The 19317-nt window shown below is 43.7% G+C and overlaps 1 protein-coding gene across 1 annotated transcript in view; it reads right to left on the reverse strand.

Moving 5' to 3' along the window:
• Positions 1-19317, reverse strand: part of LOC121291579 (CTP synthase 1) — a 116580-nt gene that overhangs the window by 14139 nt on the left and 83124 nt on the right. The window lies entirely within an intron of this gene.

Below are 19317 nucleotides of genomic sequence, written 5' to 3' on the forward strand. Positions count from 1 at the left end.
CATTATGTGAACCCGTGTCAACGGACTAAATGACCGTGAGGAGCGTCAAGAGTTCAGCTTGCAGCTCCCCTTGCCCAGCACCTTCTCCTAATGCACTTTTCTGTTTAGAACACCAGGTAGCAATCAGGAGCTGCATCCCTTAAAAAGGCTTACTTTTGGTTCCCCCCTCCCCTCATCTCAGGGACCCTGGCAAATGGATTGCCTCCACTCCCTCACCTGTGGACCTCCACCAACTCTACACAAGCCAAGGACTGAACCTGGCACTTTGCCAAAATAGCATGGACCATTGTTGCACTGGTATATAAGTTGCATCTGATGTATAAGTTGCTTGAAGCCTTGCACCAGACTTTACACTGATGGTTATATAACTTGGGCAGCAATTCTGTACAAAAATAAAGTTTGTTTAAAAAAAACATTCAATAACAGTAGGAACAGGAAGAGGCCATTCAGCCCGTCAAGCCTGCTCCGCAATTCAATGCGATCATGGCTGATCGAACACTTCAATGCCTTTTACCCACACTATCCCCAGAACCCTTTACGTTATTGTTAATCAGAAATCTATCGATCTCTACCTTGAACATACTCAAAGACTGAGCTTCTACGGCCCTCTGGGGTACAGAATTCCAAAGATTCAGAGTAAAGAAATTTCTCCTCATCTTGGTCCTAACTGGTTTCCTCTTATTTTGACATTGCGTCCCCTGGTTCTAGGCTCCCCAACCTGGGGAAACGTCTTACCTGCATCTACCCTGTGTATTCCTTTAAGTATTTTGTAGGTTTCAATTAAATCACTTCTCATTCTTTAAAATTCTAGAGAATACAGGCCCAGTTTGCCCAATCTCCATTCATAAGACAGTCCCACCATCCCTGGAACAAGTCTGGTGAACCTTCGTTGCACTCCCTCTATGGCAATAGTATCCTTTCTGAGGTAAGGGGACCAAAACAGCACACATTACTCCAGGTGCGGTCTAACCAAGCTTCTATACAATTGAAGCAAAACTTCACTACTCCTATGCTCAAATCCTCTTGCGATAAAGGCTAACATTCCATGAGCCTTCCCTAATAACTTGCTGCACCTGTATGTTAGCCTTCAGTAACTTATGGACATCTACACTTTCTAATCTCTTATCATTTAGGAAATACCCTGCACATCTGTTCCTTCTACCAAAGTGGATAACCTCACATTTTTCCACATTATATTCCATCTGTCATGTTCTCGTCCACTCACTAGGTCTGTCCAAATCCCCCTGTAGTCGCTTTACATCTTCCTCACAACACACTTTCCTGCCTAGCTTTGTATTATCAGCAAACTTGGAAATATTACATTTGGTCCCGCATCCAAATCATTGATACATATTGTGAACAGCTGGGGATGTCCCACTAGTCACAGCCTGCCAATGGGAGAATGACCTGTTAATTCCTACTCTGTTTTCTGCCTGTTAGCCCATCCTTAACCCATGCCAGTATATTGTCTCCTATTCCAAGTGCTTTTATTTTGCTAACTAACCTCCTGGGGGGACTTTATCAAAAGCCTTCTGAAAATCCAAGTACACTATATCCATCGACTCTCCTTTATCAATTTTGTTATTTACATCCTCAAAAAACTCCAACAAGTTCATCAAACATGATTTCCCATTTGCAAATCCATGCTGAATAGGCCCAGTCAGATCATGATTATCCAAGTATCCTTTTATCACATCCTTTATAATCGATTTTGGCATTTTCCCTACTACTGTTGTAAGGCTAACAGGTCCTTAGTTCCCTGTCTTTTCTCTCCCTCCCCTCTTAACTACTGGAGTGACATTTGCTACTTTCCAATCTTCAGGAACCATTCCAGAATCTATAGAATTTTGGAAAATGATCACCAATGCATCCACTTTCTCTGTAGCTACCTCTTTCAACACTCTGGGATGCAGAATATCAGGTCCCAGAGACTTAGCAACTTTCAGTCCCGTTAATTTCTCCAATACAACCTTCTTAGACTAATTTCCTCCAACTCCTCATTCTCCCCAGTCCCTTGGATCTCTAAATCTGGGAGCTTTCCTGTATCTTCCTTAGTGAACACAGACACAAAGTAATCATTTAGCTTCTCTGCCATTTCTCCACTCCCCTTTATGAATTCTCCTGTCTCTGCCTGCTATAGACCCACGTTTGTCTAAGCCAAACGCTCCCTTTTTCTATACCTATATAAGCTTTTACAGTCCGTTTTTATGTTTTTTGCTAGATTACATCCGTATTCTATTCTTTCTTTACCAGTTTCTTGGTCTTTCCTCACTTTATTCTAAAAAACCTCCCAATCCTCAGGTTTACTACTAATTCTGACAACTTTATAAGCCTTTTCTCTTAATCTTATACAATCCTTAACTTCCTTTGCCAGCCATGGCTGACTGACTTTTTTTTGGGTTTTTGCACCTTGAAGGAATGTATAGGTGCAAACGTTGTTGGTTTAAGGTGTTACAGGCTGAACACAATAGATAAATGCCAGAAATTTGTGACCTTTTGCAACAAAGAGAGGCTAAAATGATGGATAAGTCTCACCCATAGATAGATCTGTATCCTTTATTTAAAAAAAAAATAGGATCTGGCAGTTCTAGGGCTTTGAGTGTTTTTCCAAATGAGAATTCCCTATGCTGCAAACCTTCTACAACAGTCTCTGCTCTTCAATCCATCCTGTGAACTGTTTTTTGATATCTGTAGTTGCTGTGTGATATTGATTGTTAAGTACAATACAGGTGCTATATAAATACAAGTTAATGTAAGGAAGCATCCCAAGTGGTTTCACAGGAGCATTATAAAACAAAGACGGACACATATATTAGGTCAGATGCCCAAAAGATTGTTCAGAGAGGTAGGTTTCAGGGGGTGTCTTAAAAGAGGAAATGAGGTGAAGAATTGTAGGGAGAGAATTCCAGAGCTTGGGATCTTGGCACCTGAAGTCATGGCCAGCAATGGTGGAACGATTAAAATTGGGAATGCACGAGGCCTGAAGTAGAGGAGTGCAGATACCCTTGAGGGTTGTGGCTTTGGAGGAGATTACAGAGATAGGGAAGGATGAAGCTATAGAGGGCTTTGGAAATGAGGATGAGAATTTTAATACCAAGACTTTGCTTTACCCGGAGCCAATAAAAGTCTGAGCACGGGGGTGATAAGAGAATGGGACTTGCTGTGAGCTGAGACACGGGCAGCAATGTTTTGGATGACCTCAAGTTTACAGAGGGTAGCCAGGAGTGCACTGGAATAGAGGTAACAAAGACATGGAAGAAGGTTTCAGCAGCAAGTGAGCTGAGACAGGGGCAAACTCCGGCAATGTTATGGAGGTGGCAATAGACGGTTTTAGTAATGGGACAAATAGGTGGTCGCAGGTTCATTACAGGATCAAATGTGACACTGAGGTTGCAAACAGGCTGGCTTAATCTCAGACTGTTGCCAGGGAGAGGGATGGAGTTGGTCGCTAGGAAACAGAATTTGGAGTGGAGGCTGAAAACAATGGCTTCAGTCTCCCCAATATTTAATTGTAGAAAATATCTGCTCTTCCAATACTGGATGGAGGATAAGGAATCTGATAATTTAGTAACAGCGGAGGAGTTGAGAGAAGTGTTAGTGAGGTAGAGCTGGGTGTCATCAGTGAATATGTGAAAATTAACGCCTTTGGATAATGTTGCCAAGGGGCAGCATGTAGATGCGAAATAGGAGGGTCCCCAAGGATTGATCCTTGAAATACACCAGCAGTAATGGTGCAGGAGCAGGAAGAGAAGCATCACTACACAAACTCCTAAACGAATCATAACTCTGACATCTCCAACTTTAATCTTACAGTCCATAGCAGAGTGTCACCCGTGATTTAAGGAAATTTAGGGGAGACGGTGATGTTGTGGTAACATTACCGGACCAGTAACCCAGAGGCCCGGGGAATTTCTTTGGGAACACAGGTTTAAATCCCACTATAGCAGCTGGTGGAATTTAAATTTAAGTTAATAAAATCCGGAATTAAAAACTAGTCTAAGTAACAGTGGCCATGAAACCATTGTAAAAACCCACCTGGATCACCAATCCCCGTTAGGGAAGGAAATCTGCTGTCCTTACCTGGTCTGGCCTACATGTGACTCCAGACCTACAGAAATGTGGTTGGTTTTGAAATGGCCTAGCAAGCCACTCAGTTACCAAACCACTACAAAATATACCAAAAGGAATGAAACTGGATGGACCAGCTGGCATTGACCTAAGCACTCAGCAAACTCAGCCCTGTCAACCCACAAAGTCCTCCTTACTAACATTCGGGGGCTTGTGCCAAAATTGGGAGAGCTGTCTCACAGACTAGTCAAGCAACGGCCTGACATAGTCATCCTCACCGAATCATACCTTACAGACAATATCCCAGACACCACCATCACCATCCTTGGCTATGTCCTGACCCACGGACAGAACAGACCCACCAGAGGTGGGTCCGGGGAGATGGTGGTGTTGAGGTAATGTCACTGGACTAGCAATCCAGAGGCCCAGGCTAATGCTCTGGGAACGTGGGTTCAAATCTCATTGTGGCAGCTGGTGGAATTTAAAGTTAATAGAATCTGGAATATAAAGCTAGTCCCAGCAATGGTGACCCTGAAACTATAATTGATTGTCTTAAAAGCTCATCTGGTTCGTTATTGTCCTTAAGGGAAGGAAATCTGTCATCCTTACCTGGTCTGGACTCCAGACCCACAGCAATGTGGTTGACTCTTAGCTGCCCTCTGAAATGGCCTAGCAAGCCACTCAGTTCAAAGGCAATGAGGGATGGGCAACAAATGCTGGCCTTCCCAGTGATGCCCACATCCCATGAAGGAATAAAAATGAAAGGTGGGGGCAGAGTATGAGACGGTTGGGAGGGAGTTGCCCTGGGAGTCCTCAACATCGACTCCGGACCCCATGAAGTGTCATGACATCGGATCAAACATGGGCAAGGAAACTTCCTGCTGATTACCACATACCGCCTCCCCTTCAGCTGATGAATCAGTGCTCCTCCATGTTGAACATTGGAGGAGTGGCCAGGGCACAGAATGCACTCGGAGTGAGAGACTTCAATGTTCATCACCAAGAGTGGTTTGGTAGCACCATGACTGACCAAGCCTATCCCCAAATCCTAAAGAGGATAGCTGCTAGACTAGATGAGGAGGGAACCAACAAGAGACAAAAACCTACTTGACCTCATCCTCACTGATCTACCTGTCGTAGGTGCATCTGTACATGACAATATTGGTAGGAGTGACAAGTACACAGTCCTTGTGGAGATGAAGCCCCATTTTCACATTGAGGATACCCTCCATCATATTGTGTGGCACTACCACTGTGCTAAATAGCCTAAATGGGATAGATATTGAACAGATCTAGCAACACAAAACTGGGCATCCATGAGCGCTGTGGTCCATCAGCAGCAGCAGAACTGTATTCAACCACAATCTATAACCTCATGGCCTTGCCATATCCCCCACTCTACTCTTACCACCAATCCAAGGGATCAAACCTGGTTCATTGAAGAGTACAGGAGGGCATTCCAGGAACTATACCAGGCTTGCCTAAAATCAGATGTCAACCTGGTGCAGAAGCAGCATGCAATAGATAGAGCAAAATGATCCCACAAATAATGGATCATTTGTAAGATCTGGAGGTGTACCACATCTCAGACACCACCATCACCATCCCTGGCTATGTCCTGTCCCACCGACAGAACAGACCCACCAGAGGTGGGTCCGAGGAGATGGAGTACCACATCCAGTCATGAATGTTGGTGGGCAATTACACAACTAAAGGAGGAAGAAGCTTCAAAAATATCCCCATCCACAATAATAGAAGAGCCCATCCCATCAGTGGAAAAGAGAAGGCTGAAGCATTTGCAGCCATTTGCTGTCGACAATGCTACCAAGTGGCACTTAGCAATAACCTCACTGATGCTCAGTTTGGGTTCCACCAGGGCCAGTCAGCTCATGACTGCATTACAGCCTTGGTCCAACCATGGACAAACAAGCTGAATTCAAGAGGTGAGGTTGGAGTGACTGCCCTTGATATCAAGTCAGCATTTGACCAACTGTGGCATCAAGGAATCCTGGCAAAACTGAAGTCAATGAGAATCAGGGGACAACTCTCCGCTGGTTGCAGTCATACCTAGCACAAAAGGAAGTTGTTTATGGTTGTTGGAGGTCAATCATCTCAGTCCCATGATATTGCTGCAGGAGTTCCTCAGGGTAGTGTCCTAGGCCCAGTTATCTTCAGCTACTTCATTAATGACCTTTCCTCTATCTTAAGGTCAGAAGTGGGGTTGTTCGCTGATGATTGCACAATGTTCAGTATCATTCATGACTTCTCAGATACTGAAGCAGTCTGTGTCCATTTGCAGTAATACCTAGACAACGTTCAGGCTTGAGTTGATAAGTGTCATACAAATGCCTGGCAATGACCATCTCCAACAAGAGAGAATCTAACTATTGTCCCTTGACATTCTATGGCATTACCATCATTGAATCCCCCACTATCAACGTCTTGGGGTTTACCATTGACCAGAAACTGAACTTGACCAACCATCTAAATACTGTGGCTCAAGAGCATTTCAGGCTGGGAATTCTGCAGAGTAAGTCACCCCCTGACTCCCCAAAGCTTATCCACCATTTACAAGGCACAAGTAGGAGTGTGATGGAATACTTTCCCCTTGCTTGGATGAGTGCAACTCCAACAACACTCAAGCAGCTTGACACCATCCAGGGTAAAGCAGCCTGCTTGATTGGCACCCCATCCACCACCTTAAACATTCACACCCTCCATAACAATGCACAGTAGCAGCAGTGTGTACTATCTACAAGATACATTGCAGTAACTCACCAAAACTCCTTCAACAGCACCTTCCAAACCTGCAACCTCTACTACTTAGAAGGACAAGGGTAGCACATGCATGGGAACACCACCACCTGCAAGTTCCCCTCCAATTCACTCACCATCCTTGAAACTATATTGCCATTCCTTCATTGTGGCTGGGTCAAAATTCCTTCCTAATAGCACTTTGGGTATATGAACACTGCGTGGACTGCAGTGGTTCAAGAAGGCAGCTCACCATCACCTTCTCATGGGCAACAAGGGATGGGTAATAAATGATGGCCTAGTTAGCAATGTCTACATCCAATGAATGAACACATTAAAGAAAACCTGAATTCACAACTGCCACTTTATTAAAACTTTTAACTCTTGACTAAATATTCTTTACAATGAATTGGAGTAATGAATTATATCTTTTCATCAGAAACCAAGGCATGAGCTTATTTCATGATACATGTGCATTATATTAAATATTGCACACCCGAAAATGCTATACAGGCAGTTAACTATAAAAGCAAACAATTTCATTTCTATAGTGGCTATCATGAATGCGAGATGTCCCAAAAGCACTTCACATCAAATGAAAGCTGATGAAGAGTAGTCACTGTTGTGTTGCAATTGTGAGGTTTATAAGATTATTGTTTTGGAACTATATCTTTAAATTTAGGGTAAAATGAAGAGGGTCATGTGACTTGCACTGCAGTCTGCCTGACAACAGGTTTGGGTTATGGGGCTGTTAAAAATTAAAGGGAGGCCTAGATTGTTTTACAGGGAAGAAGGTGCATTTACAGACCATTTGAAGGCAGTCATGATTCAAGTGGACGGACCATGAGTCTCCAAGTCCCGGCGAAATGTTAAGGACGTTAGTTTGTAAAAAGGTATACTTTGAACTGTCCATTTGATTACAGGATAAAAAAGAGTTGTGGCATCAAGGATAACTAATTAGCATCTCTACCTGAGTACAAGGTCCATGTAATTCATATTCCCATGGTGATGGGCCTTGAGATGGGAAGGACAGAAGGGAAGCCATTATGACATTGGGTTACAAGCTTTCCTAAAGTATCACAGACAGATTAGTTTGCCAGGGTCCGGGGGAGGAGAGTAGCTAGAGGCCGAAACACTCTCTGGTCCACCCTGTTGGAATGCAGGTGGAAATTCACGCTCAGGTTAGAAAGACCAAATCTGTGGGAAGTTAAAATGAGGCGGGAAGATTTGCCTAACTTTAACTAGAGGGAGAAGTCTCCAGGACAATGGATCATGAAAGCAAATTCTGGAGTTAAAAATTTCCAGGCTGGGAAAGGAAAAGATCGGGGAGCTGAGAATCACTTTAGACTGATTCTGGGTGAAATGAATGGCTACTTAAAGGAAAGTGTAACATATACTTGATGGCTGTTTTTTTTGGGTTGTATTAAAGGCTCCGCTCCCATGGTTTAAAATATAAGCGGCCTACAAAAATAGTGTTTAGTGATTAGTGCTTTTAGTCTGTTTGTTACAGTAAATGTTTTAGAACATGAAATCTTGTTGTGTCATCTGTTCAGCTATTTATTGGGAGTTCAGATTCTCTTTTTAAAATTTATCGGTCTCTATGGAGATCATAACAGTTGTAATGTCAGAAACATGAATAGCAAACTCCCACAAACAGCAATATGATAATGACTAGAGACTCTGGTTGAGGCATAGATATTGACCAGAGCTCAGGGTGTATTCCCCTGCTCTTCAAAATAGTGCCATGGAGTTTTTCACACCTGCTTGAGAGGGAAAATGGGCTATGGTTTCTCATCTTATCTGAAAGACAGCACATCCTCTCAGAACTGCATTGGGGTGTCAACCTGGATCATTGGGGTGTCAACCTGGATCTTGTGCTCAAATCTCTGGAGTGGGACTTGAACCCATGACGTTCTGCCTCAGATGAGAGTGCCACCCACTGGGACCTATAGTTTTTTTTTAAGGTAGTTTTTTTTTAAGGTACTTTTATTGTAAAGTTACCAGTCTTGCTGTGATTCCCAAGTTATGAGGACTTTTGTGTCAGCGTTCATCCAAACCACCTTCACATCGAAACAAAGAATGACATTAGTGGTCCATGGTTAATACCTTCAAGATGCCGGTGTTGGCAGGCGGAGCAACATCAGGTGATAGGAAGCATACTCCAGTATTGTTAACCCTGCTGCTTTCATGTGATGTTGCCGGGTGTTACTCCGTACAAGCAGGGTGATCCCAAACACCTGTAAGGAGAAGCTTTAGTTTCAGTTTAGAGCATGAAAGTGGCAACTCGGAGCCGTTGTTACAGGTAATTAATTCCCTTCGTAACAAACAGAAGGCGTGGTCCAATTTCTGCAAATGCGTTTGCCCTTTAATTTGACAACCACACTGGGCCGTGTTCTCCATTGGATTGTGTACCCAACCGGAGACATGTCCGGGAATTGTCCCTGTGTGTACCTCGCACAGACGGGTGGAAGTGCAGACTAAGGGAGGGCAAGCGGAGGAAGCATCATGGCTAAAACCGTGCAACCCCGTTGTTGTGGTGCACTGCCTCAGCCTGACTTACCCTGGCAACCAGGTCTCCGAGATGGGGCAGCTCTCACTTGCACTTAACCTGTGTGTTGTCTTCTGGTTTGCTTCTTTGGAATGCTGATCCGGGCTCCCTTTGAGGCGCTTTGGGGATAAAATCTCACATTGAAAGGGATAAGAGTCCTGGGGGGGGGGGGGACACCAGCAACTCGAGCTTGCTGAAACCTTGAATGCCACTTCCAAAGCCCGGGACAATAAAAGTCCACCACGAGAGTCGGCCGCCGGGAGAAAGAAGCTGCATGAACCGTGCGTGACGAACAATGTGGCAGGAGGAGCAGTGCAAGCCATTCGTTACTGACTGAAATCCCATCATTTAGCTGCAGTCTGGGGGTCTTTATTCCAACGGATTGCTGATGCTTTTCATTAACAATTGTTTCCGGCCACAAACCGGGATTTTAAACCAGTTAAACCATTTCAGAAAGGGATTCCTAAGAGTTGAGAACGGGAGCAGAAACACTAGAGATGTTTCTGTGAATGGTGTGAGTCAAATCCACTACTTGATAGAGGGTGGAAAAACTCAGCAGGTCTGGCAGCATCGGCGGAGAAGAAAAGAGTTGACGTTTCGAGTCCTCAGAACAAGTTCTGTCGAAGGGTCATGAGGACTCGAAACGTCAACTCTTTTCTTCTCCGCCGATGCTGTCAGACCTGCTGAGTTTTTCCAGGTAATTCTGTTTTCGTTTTGGATTTCCAGCATCCGCAGTTTTTTTTTTTGTTTTTCAAACTCGGGACATGCATTTTAATTATTTTAATCGTTTTAACAAACCTGCTGCTGAGATTAAACATCGAAAGAGCCGGGCTGGCGCCAAACGAATGGGGAGATATCAGTGCTTTGTTTTTCATTCAATATTTCTCGCTTCCCTTCCCGTCCCTAACGTATTTTTGTAACCCCCCCACGTGAAAGTGTAAGGAAATCAGCCCGTTGGAAGCTCCCAATATTCATAGTTTCTGTTCAACTGAATTGTTCGTTTTGATGGAGCACCGAAGCATGAAACTTGTCTCACGGCCCCTGTGAAGCGGGTGCTGTTGTATTTGGCGATTGATTTTCGTTCAAGTCAATGCGGCCCTTGCATCCCGTCTCATTCTGCGTCTCCCTGCCTCTCTGGTCGAATTATTAACAAAAACTGGATTTATGTTTTAAGGGATCCGTCCACTCTACCAATCCTGGGTTCACAATGTTCAGGTCAGGCGCAGTCCTGTTTATTTTACAAAAAAGCAAAGCATCTTTCAATCTCTTCGTGTGCTGCAGAGGTGTCGTTACCCCAGTATTTCATCCGAACAAGTTATATCCAAAACAAAAACAGAATTACCTGGAAAAACTCAGCAGGTCTGGCAGCGTCGGCGGAGAAGAAAAGAGTTGACGTTTCGAGTCCTCATGACCCTTCGACAGAACTTGCGTTCGAGTCCAAGAAAGAGTTGAAATATAAGCTGGTTTAAGGTGTGTGTGTGGGGGGCAGAGAGATAGAGAGACAGAGAGGTGGAGGGGGGGGTGCGGTTGTAGGGACAAACAAGCAGTGATAGAAGCAGATCATCAAAAGATGTCAACGACAATAGTACAATAGAACACATAGGTGTTAAAATTAAAGTTGGTGATATTATCTAAACGAATGTGCTAATTAAGAATGGATGGTAGGGCACTCAAGGTATAGCTCTAGTGGGTTTTTTTTTATATAATGGAAATAGGTGGGAAAAGGAAAATCTTTATAATTTATTGGAAAAAAAAGGGAAGGGGGAAACAGAAAGGGGGTGGGGATGGGGGAGGGAGGATGGTAGGGCACTCAAGGTATAGCTCTAGTGGGTTTTTTTTTATTTATATAATGGAAATAGGTGGGAAAAGGAAAATCTTTATAATTTATTGGAAAAAAAAGGGAAGGGGGAAACAGAAAGGGGGTGGGGATGACAAGAGTTTTTCCAGGTAATTCTGTTTTTGTTTTGGATTTCCAGCATCCGCAGTTTTTTTGTTTTTATCTCTAAGTTATATCCAATGTTATTATAAAACGTGTTGATACGACATTGGTAATTAAACCTCCGGGGGCTTAACTGCAAGAGTTCTTTCAAAAGAGCCAGCAACGGCATGATGGGCCGAAAGACTGATTCTCTCGCATACACAGTTCGTGGCTGGTCATTGTGAAGTAGAACTGGCTTCTTGCCTCACGCAGTGCGAGTTCGGTTCTGCAGCACGTCACTAAAAAGAAACACCTCGGCTCTGCCTGTGAATAAAACTGTCAAAAACAGGCTCCCGGCAAAGCAAGGCAGAATGCTCAAAACACAACCGACCTCAATCCCCAGCCAACCCTCTCTGAATATTAAACGCGACAGGGGTTGTCCATTATCTCCGGGGGAACTCGATCAGATCGTGTTCCCCACGTTAAACTTCAATCCGGTGTCACCATCCAAAATCCAATCAAGAGCCCAGTTAGCGAGCGAGTTTTTTTTCCCCCACGCTCTCTTACCTATATTATATTCCCGATGCTGCCAGACCTGCTGAGTTTTTCCAGGTATTTCTGTTTTTGTTTTATATTATATTAGTATCTCCAGCAGGAACTCTCAGGATTCTGGCTTATAGAATTGTTTGCGTTTGTTTTTATTTATTTATCTCTCTCTCTCTCTCTCTAACTATTGGGTGTGGAAAAATGAGGAATTGTTGAAAATATAAAGGAATTTGACACTGGAGAAGATTCCTACCAGGTGGCGATTGTTTAGCACCGGACTCAGTGGGGAATGTGTAGAACAAGCATTCCTCTGTAAAACGGTGCTGGGAAGGGATCGAGACCACTACTGTATAACAACCTGAAACTTAAATGTGGCCAATAATTTATCAAGAAATGTGTGACAAGTACGAATCGAAGCGTATTTTGTTTTACTGGCGACAGACACATTTGAATTAAGACGAATCCCTTGATGGTTCAAATCTTTGACGAGGTTCCTGTAGTTACCACGGCATTATCAACTGATTCATTCATACACTCTGCCAAATCGGCTTTAATGGCCATTGCTTCGGAGGAGGCGGAATAGTCTGCACTACACGCGGCGGCGTCTAATCGCGGGACAGTTTGAAAGGAGCCAGCTCAGGCTATTTTCGCCGTTGACATTACATCAGTCCTTTTACATCATGTCTTACGGCCCTTTATTACATCAGGATAATTTTTTTAATTTTAAAGAAAAAGAAAAGCACTCACAGACCGTAGAAGAAATAAAAACACCGATGATAAAGGTATTTCTGCTCTCTCTCTCTCTGAGTCTCTGACAATACGGTCTCACTAAATTTACACAATAATGTTATCATGTTGTACAATTATATACTTGAAGAACATCACAAGCTGGAGGGAAGATGGTAGATTGGAAGCAGACTGGATGAATGGTCCAGAGATGGTCCATAGAGACACTTTTGAGAAATATGAGTTTTCCAGATGGTTCTATATCCGTAACAAAGTTTTTGAAATTAATTCAACACAAAATGTAGCAATTTTTCTCTGATACAGACTGTTCGATCTGCTTAAGTGCCACACAAACCGGGAGCTTATCCCAATGTTTCATTTCTGTCTCCATGTGGTTATAATTTGTTCTGTACTGTTGCCCTCCTGTGTTTTTAAATCTAAGTATTTTTCTCAATTCTTACAGCGGCTAGTTTCCCTATAAATTTGCATCCCTTTCAACATGCCGCGTTTTTATTTTAGGGGCGAGCGAGGGAAGTTTTGAACCAGCTCTGGGATGTTCCCAGTGAATCTTTAGCAAGTTTTTAATGTCACTGCTCGCCACGAACGAATCGATTGCTGAGCCCCCTGGCGGACAGTTTGCTCCCTGTGTGCAAGTGAACTGCCGGCATCAGCAGCGACTTCCAATTGTTGCATATTTTCAGGTATTGTTACCCCCTATGTGAAAGCTGAAGGAGCTTAAAGTCAAATGGAAGGGAAAAAAAACGATGTGAATCCAGACCTTATGCTAAGTATTTGAGAGATATATATCAAAAAAACATTCTGTTTATAAGGGACTTTTCCCTGCAAATAGCAACTTTTTTTTTTCAGGGATCCTGAGCTTGCTTATGATCGTGGATTTTCCGAGACATTGCTCATTGTATTAACTACAGGCTGTGGTGTGTATAATTCTATTTTTTTGTTCAAGAGGTGTGTGACAAGGCCAGCCCTTATTGCCAAAATTGTTCTTGAGAAGGTGTTGGTGAGACGCTGCCTTAAACTGCTGCAGTCCTTGTGGTCATGAAATACACGAGTGTTTAAATGGGCCTGTTCCTTCAAGACACAAAGTCTAATTGTTGTGAGTGATATTAACAAACAATGCTGTGGCATGAATTCCTGGACTGGCCAGTCGGTCGAATCAGCAGAAAATGAATGACTTCCTTTTGAATTTTTTTTTGTATACCTTTGAAGTGTGCAATTTAGAGTGTCAAAGACTCAAGACTTTTTTAAAAAAAAACTGATTAAAGGATTTCCTGCACTGTTAGTGAAGGTGTAGTAGGGACTAAGCTGTTGCAAATTGAATGCTAAGGTTGATGAGGGCTGCATTTCCTGCTGAAGTTTCAGCAGGGGGATTTCTTTCCAATGTATGGGCTTCAGCGCAGAGACGGTGAAACTGGAGGCAGTCACAGAGGCAAGAAAGGGCAAGACTCATCAGCTGTCCCTCGATTCGAGGATGATGTTTATTGAAGGACGTGAGTTTCTGCCCGTGGGTCTTCATGCGATTGAACAGGTTGATTCTTGACCCGCAGATGTTGGGGCATTTGGGGCAGGACGTCCCACTAGGTAGTGGGATCCGGAGTGCAGGATTTTCTTCCTTTTCTTTGCTTCTCTGCTGCCGTTCTGTCTCATCATTAAGACGTTGTGACTCAAAGCACCATACAGCTTGACGGACAATTTGTCGCCATTTTGAACAATTGGTAGCATGTCAATGTCAATGCTGCCACACTTCAAGAAGAGCTTCAGAGCATCTTTGAAGTGTTTTCTTTGGCCTCTCCTGGAATGTTGGCCAGTTAAGAGTTGAGAAAACAGGACTTGGTGGAGGAGATTGTTTTGGACCTTCCACGTATAAGTGTCCAGTTCATCGAAGTTGATTTTGCAGGAGCTTTGCCCGAATGCTTGTGGAGCTGGCTTCAAGAAGGACACTAGCGTTTGTTCCATGGTCCTCCCATTGAATCCGGAGGATGTGGCGGAGATATTGCTGCTGGAATTTCTTTAGCGCCCTTACGTCTCGCTAATACACAGTCCAGGTCTCACTGCCGTACAGGAGTGTGGTGACAACAACTGCTCTGTACACTAGGACTTTATTGACTTGCGAGGTCTTTGTTGTCAAATACTCGTTGCCATTGAAGGCTGAGCTGGTGCAGCTGATCCGATGTTGGATCTCCGAGTCAATAGTAGCCTTTGCAGAGAAGTGGCTGCCAAGGTATGAGCTGTGCTCAACATATTCCAGAGTCTCTCCTTCAACACAAAAGGGATGTGGAATACTTTGGCATTTGTCATGATGAAGAGTCGTATAGACTCGAAATGCTAACTCTGTCTTCCTTTCCACAGAAGCTATCAAAGCTGCTGAGTTTTTCCAGCAATTTTTGTTTTTGTTGTGGAATACTTTGCTGACCAGGAGTGGGTTGATATGAATTTTGTTTTGGCAACATTCAAGGGCAGGCAGAGTTCCTTGTATGTAGAATTCAAGACATCAAGGTGGCTTACAAATCTGGATCAGAGATACTCTCCTGCCTTTCCCCCATAACCCTTGATTTCCTTACTGATAAAAAAATCTGTCCACCTCAACCTTGAACATACTTTAATGACCCAGCCTCTACAGCCCTCTGCAGTAAAGAATTCCACAGATTCACTACCCTCTGAGAGAAGAAATTCCTCCTCATCTCTGTCTTAAATGGGTGATCCCATACTCTGAGATTATGCCCTCTGGTCCTAGGCTCTCCCACAAGGGGAAACAACCTCTCAGCATCTACCCTGTCAAGACCCCTACGAATCTTATATGTTTCAATAAGGCCACCTCTCATTCTTCTAAAATCCAATGAGCACAGGCCCAACCTACTCAACCTCTCCTCATGAGAAAAACCCGGGATCAACCTAGTGAACCTTCTCTGGATTGCCTCCAATGCCAGTGTATCTTTCCTTAGATGAGGGGACCAAAACTGTTCACAGTATTCTAGGTGTAGTCTAACTAGTGCCTAGTATAGTTTTAGCAAGACTTCCCTATTTTTATACTTCATTCCCTTTGAAATAAAGGCCAACATTCTATTTACCTTACCTATTATCTGCTGATCTTGTATGCTAGCTTTTTGTGATTCATGCACAAGGACCCCCAAATCCCTCTGTGCTGCTGCTTTCTGCAGTCTTTCTCCATTTAAATAATATTCAGCTCCTCTATTCTTCCCGTCATAACCTCACATTTCCCACATTATATTCCATCTGCCACATTTTTGCCCACTCACTTAACCCTGTCTATATCCCTCTGTGCACTCCTTATGTCACCCCCACCACTTGCCTTCCCACCTATTTTTGTGTCATCCGCAAACTTGGCAATAGAATGTTTACTCCCCTCAACCAAGTCATTAATATATATTGTAAATAATTGTGGCCCCGGCACTGATCCCTGTGGCACACCACTAGTTACAGGTTGCCATCCTGAAAATGCCCCCCTTATCCCAACTCTCTGTCTTCTACTAGTTAGCCAATCCTCTATCCATGCTAATATACTACCCCCAACTCCATGGGGAGAATTTTCCCCTCATTGGGGGGGTTGTGCGGGGGTGGGTGGTGGTGGGCATGAACCCGATTGGCACCCATGATCGGGTCTGTGCTGCCATTTTATGTGGGCGGGCCAATTAAGGCTCGCCCGGCGTGACAGGCGCCCAGAAGCTCTAGGCGCTCCCTGTGCAGGCGGGACGGGGATTCCCTGAGTCGGGGCCTGCGCTCTTTCGCATGCACATTCGGGATGCATGCCCAACCTCACCCTGCTCGGCCCCGCCCCCACTCACCGAGCCAAAAATTCTGGCCTATGGGCTGTTATCTTCTTAAATAGCCTTATGTGCGGTACCTTACCAAGCACCTTTTGGAAATCCAAATATATTACATCTACTGGTTCCCCTTTATCTATCCTGCTTGTTACCTCCTCAAAGAATTCTAATAAATATGTGAGGCATAATTTCCCCTTCATGAAGCCATGTTGACTCTGCTTGATTATTTATGTATTTCTAAATGCTCTGCTATTACATCCTTTATAATAGACTCTAACATTTTCACAATGACAGATGTTAAGCTAACTGGCCTATAGTTGCCTGTTTTTTGTCTCCCTCCCTTTTTGAATAAGGTGTTACATTGGCAGTTTGCCAAACCTCTGGGATTCTTCAGAATCTAATGATTCTTGTAGATTACTACCAGAGCATCCACTATCCCTGTAGCTACTTCCTTTAATATCCTAGGATGCAACCCATCAGGTCCAGGGGACTTATCGGCCTTTAGCCCCATTAGTTTCCCTAGTACTTTTTCTCTAGTGATAATTATTGTATTTATTTCCTCCCCCCATTTTGCCCCTTGATTATTTAGTATTTTTGAAATGCTATTAGTATCTTCTACTGTGAAGACTGATGCAAAGTATTTATTCAACTTCTCTACCATTTCCTGGTTCCCCATTATTATTTCCCCAGCCTCATTCTCTAAGGAGCCTCTGTTCACTTTGGCCCCTCTCTTCCTTTTTATATATTTAAAGAAGCTCTTAGTGTCCATTTTAGATGACTTGTTAATTTACCCTCAAAGTTTATTTTCTCCATTTTTTTTGTCATCTTTCATTGGTTTTTATAACTGTCCCAATCCTCTGGCTTACCATTCATCTTCGCCACATTGTATGTGTTTTCTTTCAATTTGATACTATCCTTAACTTCCATGGTTAACCATATTTGGTTTATCCCCTTCCTAGAATCCTTTTACCTCACTGGGATATATCTTTGTTGTGAGTCATGAACTGTTTTCTTAAACGTCTGCCATTGTTCACCAACTGTCTTTTCTGCTAAACTCCTTTCCCAGTTCACTCCAGCCAACTCTGTCCTCATTTCTATGTAATTACCCTTATTTAAGTGTAGCACAGTTGATTCCGACCCATGTTTCTCACTCTCAAACTGCTAAATGCTAAATTCTCCCATGTTTTGGTCACTGTTTCCTCGGGGATATTTTACTCTGAGATCATTTATTAAACCTTCCTCATTACACGTTACCAGATCCAAAATAACCTGATCCCTGGATCCACAACATATTGTCCTAGGAAACTGTCCCAAGTACACTCTATGAATTCTTGCTCGTGGCTACCTCTGCCAATTTGATTTTCCCAATCTATATGAAGATTAAAGTCACCCATAAGTAATGTACTGCCTGGTTTACATGCCTTCATTTTCTCCTGATTTATTCTTTGTCCTACAGTTTAGCTGTTAGGGGGCCTATAGGCTACTCCCAACAGTGTCTTCTTCCCCTTGTTATTTCTCACCTCCACCCACATGGATTCTACACCTTCCGATCCAAGACCATTTCTTGCTATTGTACTCCTTCCATCTTGTATTAACAAAGCTACCCCACCAATTTTCGAAGTCACATACCCCTGAATATTTAGTTCCCAGCTTTGATCTCCTTGTAGCCATGTCTCGGTAATGGATATAAGATCATACCCATCAACCTTTATTTGTGCTGTTAATTCACTTATTTTGTTCTGAACACTCCATGCGTTTAAATAAAGAACCTTTATACTATTCGTACCTCCTTTGACCCTATTAGCTGCTGTTTTTTTTTAATGTTTGTACACTCTGTCCCTTCCTGTCATACTCTGAGTATCATTACCTAAACAGCTGCCCTGCAATGCTGCCACATCCTTTTGCTTTGTTACCCTACATACTCCCTATCCATAACTTTTACCCTACATACTCCCTATCCATAACTTTTATTGAAACATTTCGTAAAAATATTAATACCCTCATGAAACCTCAACCTGCCCGTGGATGAGATTTCATGTTTTTTCCGAAGCCTGCCTGGGCTCCTTGCCTGTCCGCCAGCCTTAAGGTTGGACGGGCAGGTCCATTAATCATCTTAATTAGTTTTTTAATGGCCTTAATAGGCTGTTGACATTTCGGCAGGCAGGCAGCTGAATCGGCTGCGCACCCGCCAAACTGAGAAACTAAATGAGGCGGAGTGACGTTAGGACACACGCCCGGCGTATCCCCACGTGTCATTTTACGCATTGGCGAGTGAGCCCCGCCCCCGCTCGCCGACCGGAAGAACCTGCCCCTGGTGTTGTTTTCAACATCTTTCTTGGATTTGTTTGGCAACATAGACTATGACAGGGGTTCCTCTGGAAGGTCTAAAGCCACGCTCTGTCTCTGGGAGGATTTTCCCAGCCACAAGCAGTTTCAGGAGAGTGCGTGTTAGGATTTTTCCCCGCTATAGAGACGAGGGCAATACATTGACGGTTCCTACAGCATGATTTATCTCCCTTCTTGAAGATAGCTGCAACTATTGCATTGCTGAACTCAGGCAGAAGTTTTTTTTGCCTTCCGAAGCCATAGGATGAATCTTGATGTTAGCAAAAGCCCTCCAGCTTTGAAGACCTCACTGGATACCATGGGCCCACAGGCATTGTTGTATTTCATCTGTCTGGCCTCTTGTTGCGCCTATCCCACCAATGGTGGTTCACCCATGGATTCTACCACACGGTACTGGGGCATAACCTGGAGAGTATCAGCTGGCACTGTGGATCCGTGGTTGAGGAGCTGTTGAGAAATGTCTTTCCAACATTGACATATGGCATTGTCATCCTTGGGAAGAGGAACACCATCCTGTGGATAAAGGGAGAGATAAAGCTGGTCTACAGTGTGAATAGTGAGGCGCTTAGGGGATAGTTTACTGCTGGTTGCTTATTTGAACTTGACAGCTT

The sequence above is a fragment of the Carcharodon carcharias genome, chromosome 19 (assembly GCF_017639515.1).
Source record: "Carcharodon carcharias isolate sCarCar2 chromosome 19, sCarCar2.pri, whole genome shotgun sequence".
NCBI lineage: Eukaryota > Metazoa > Chordata > Chondrichthyes > Lamniformes > Lamnidae > Carcharodon > Carcharodon carcharias.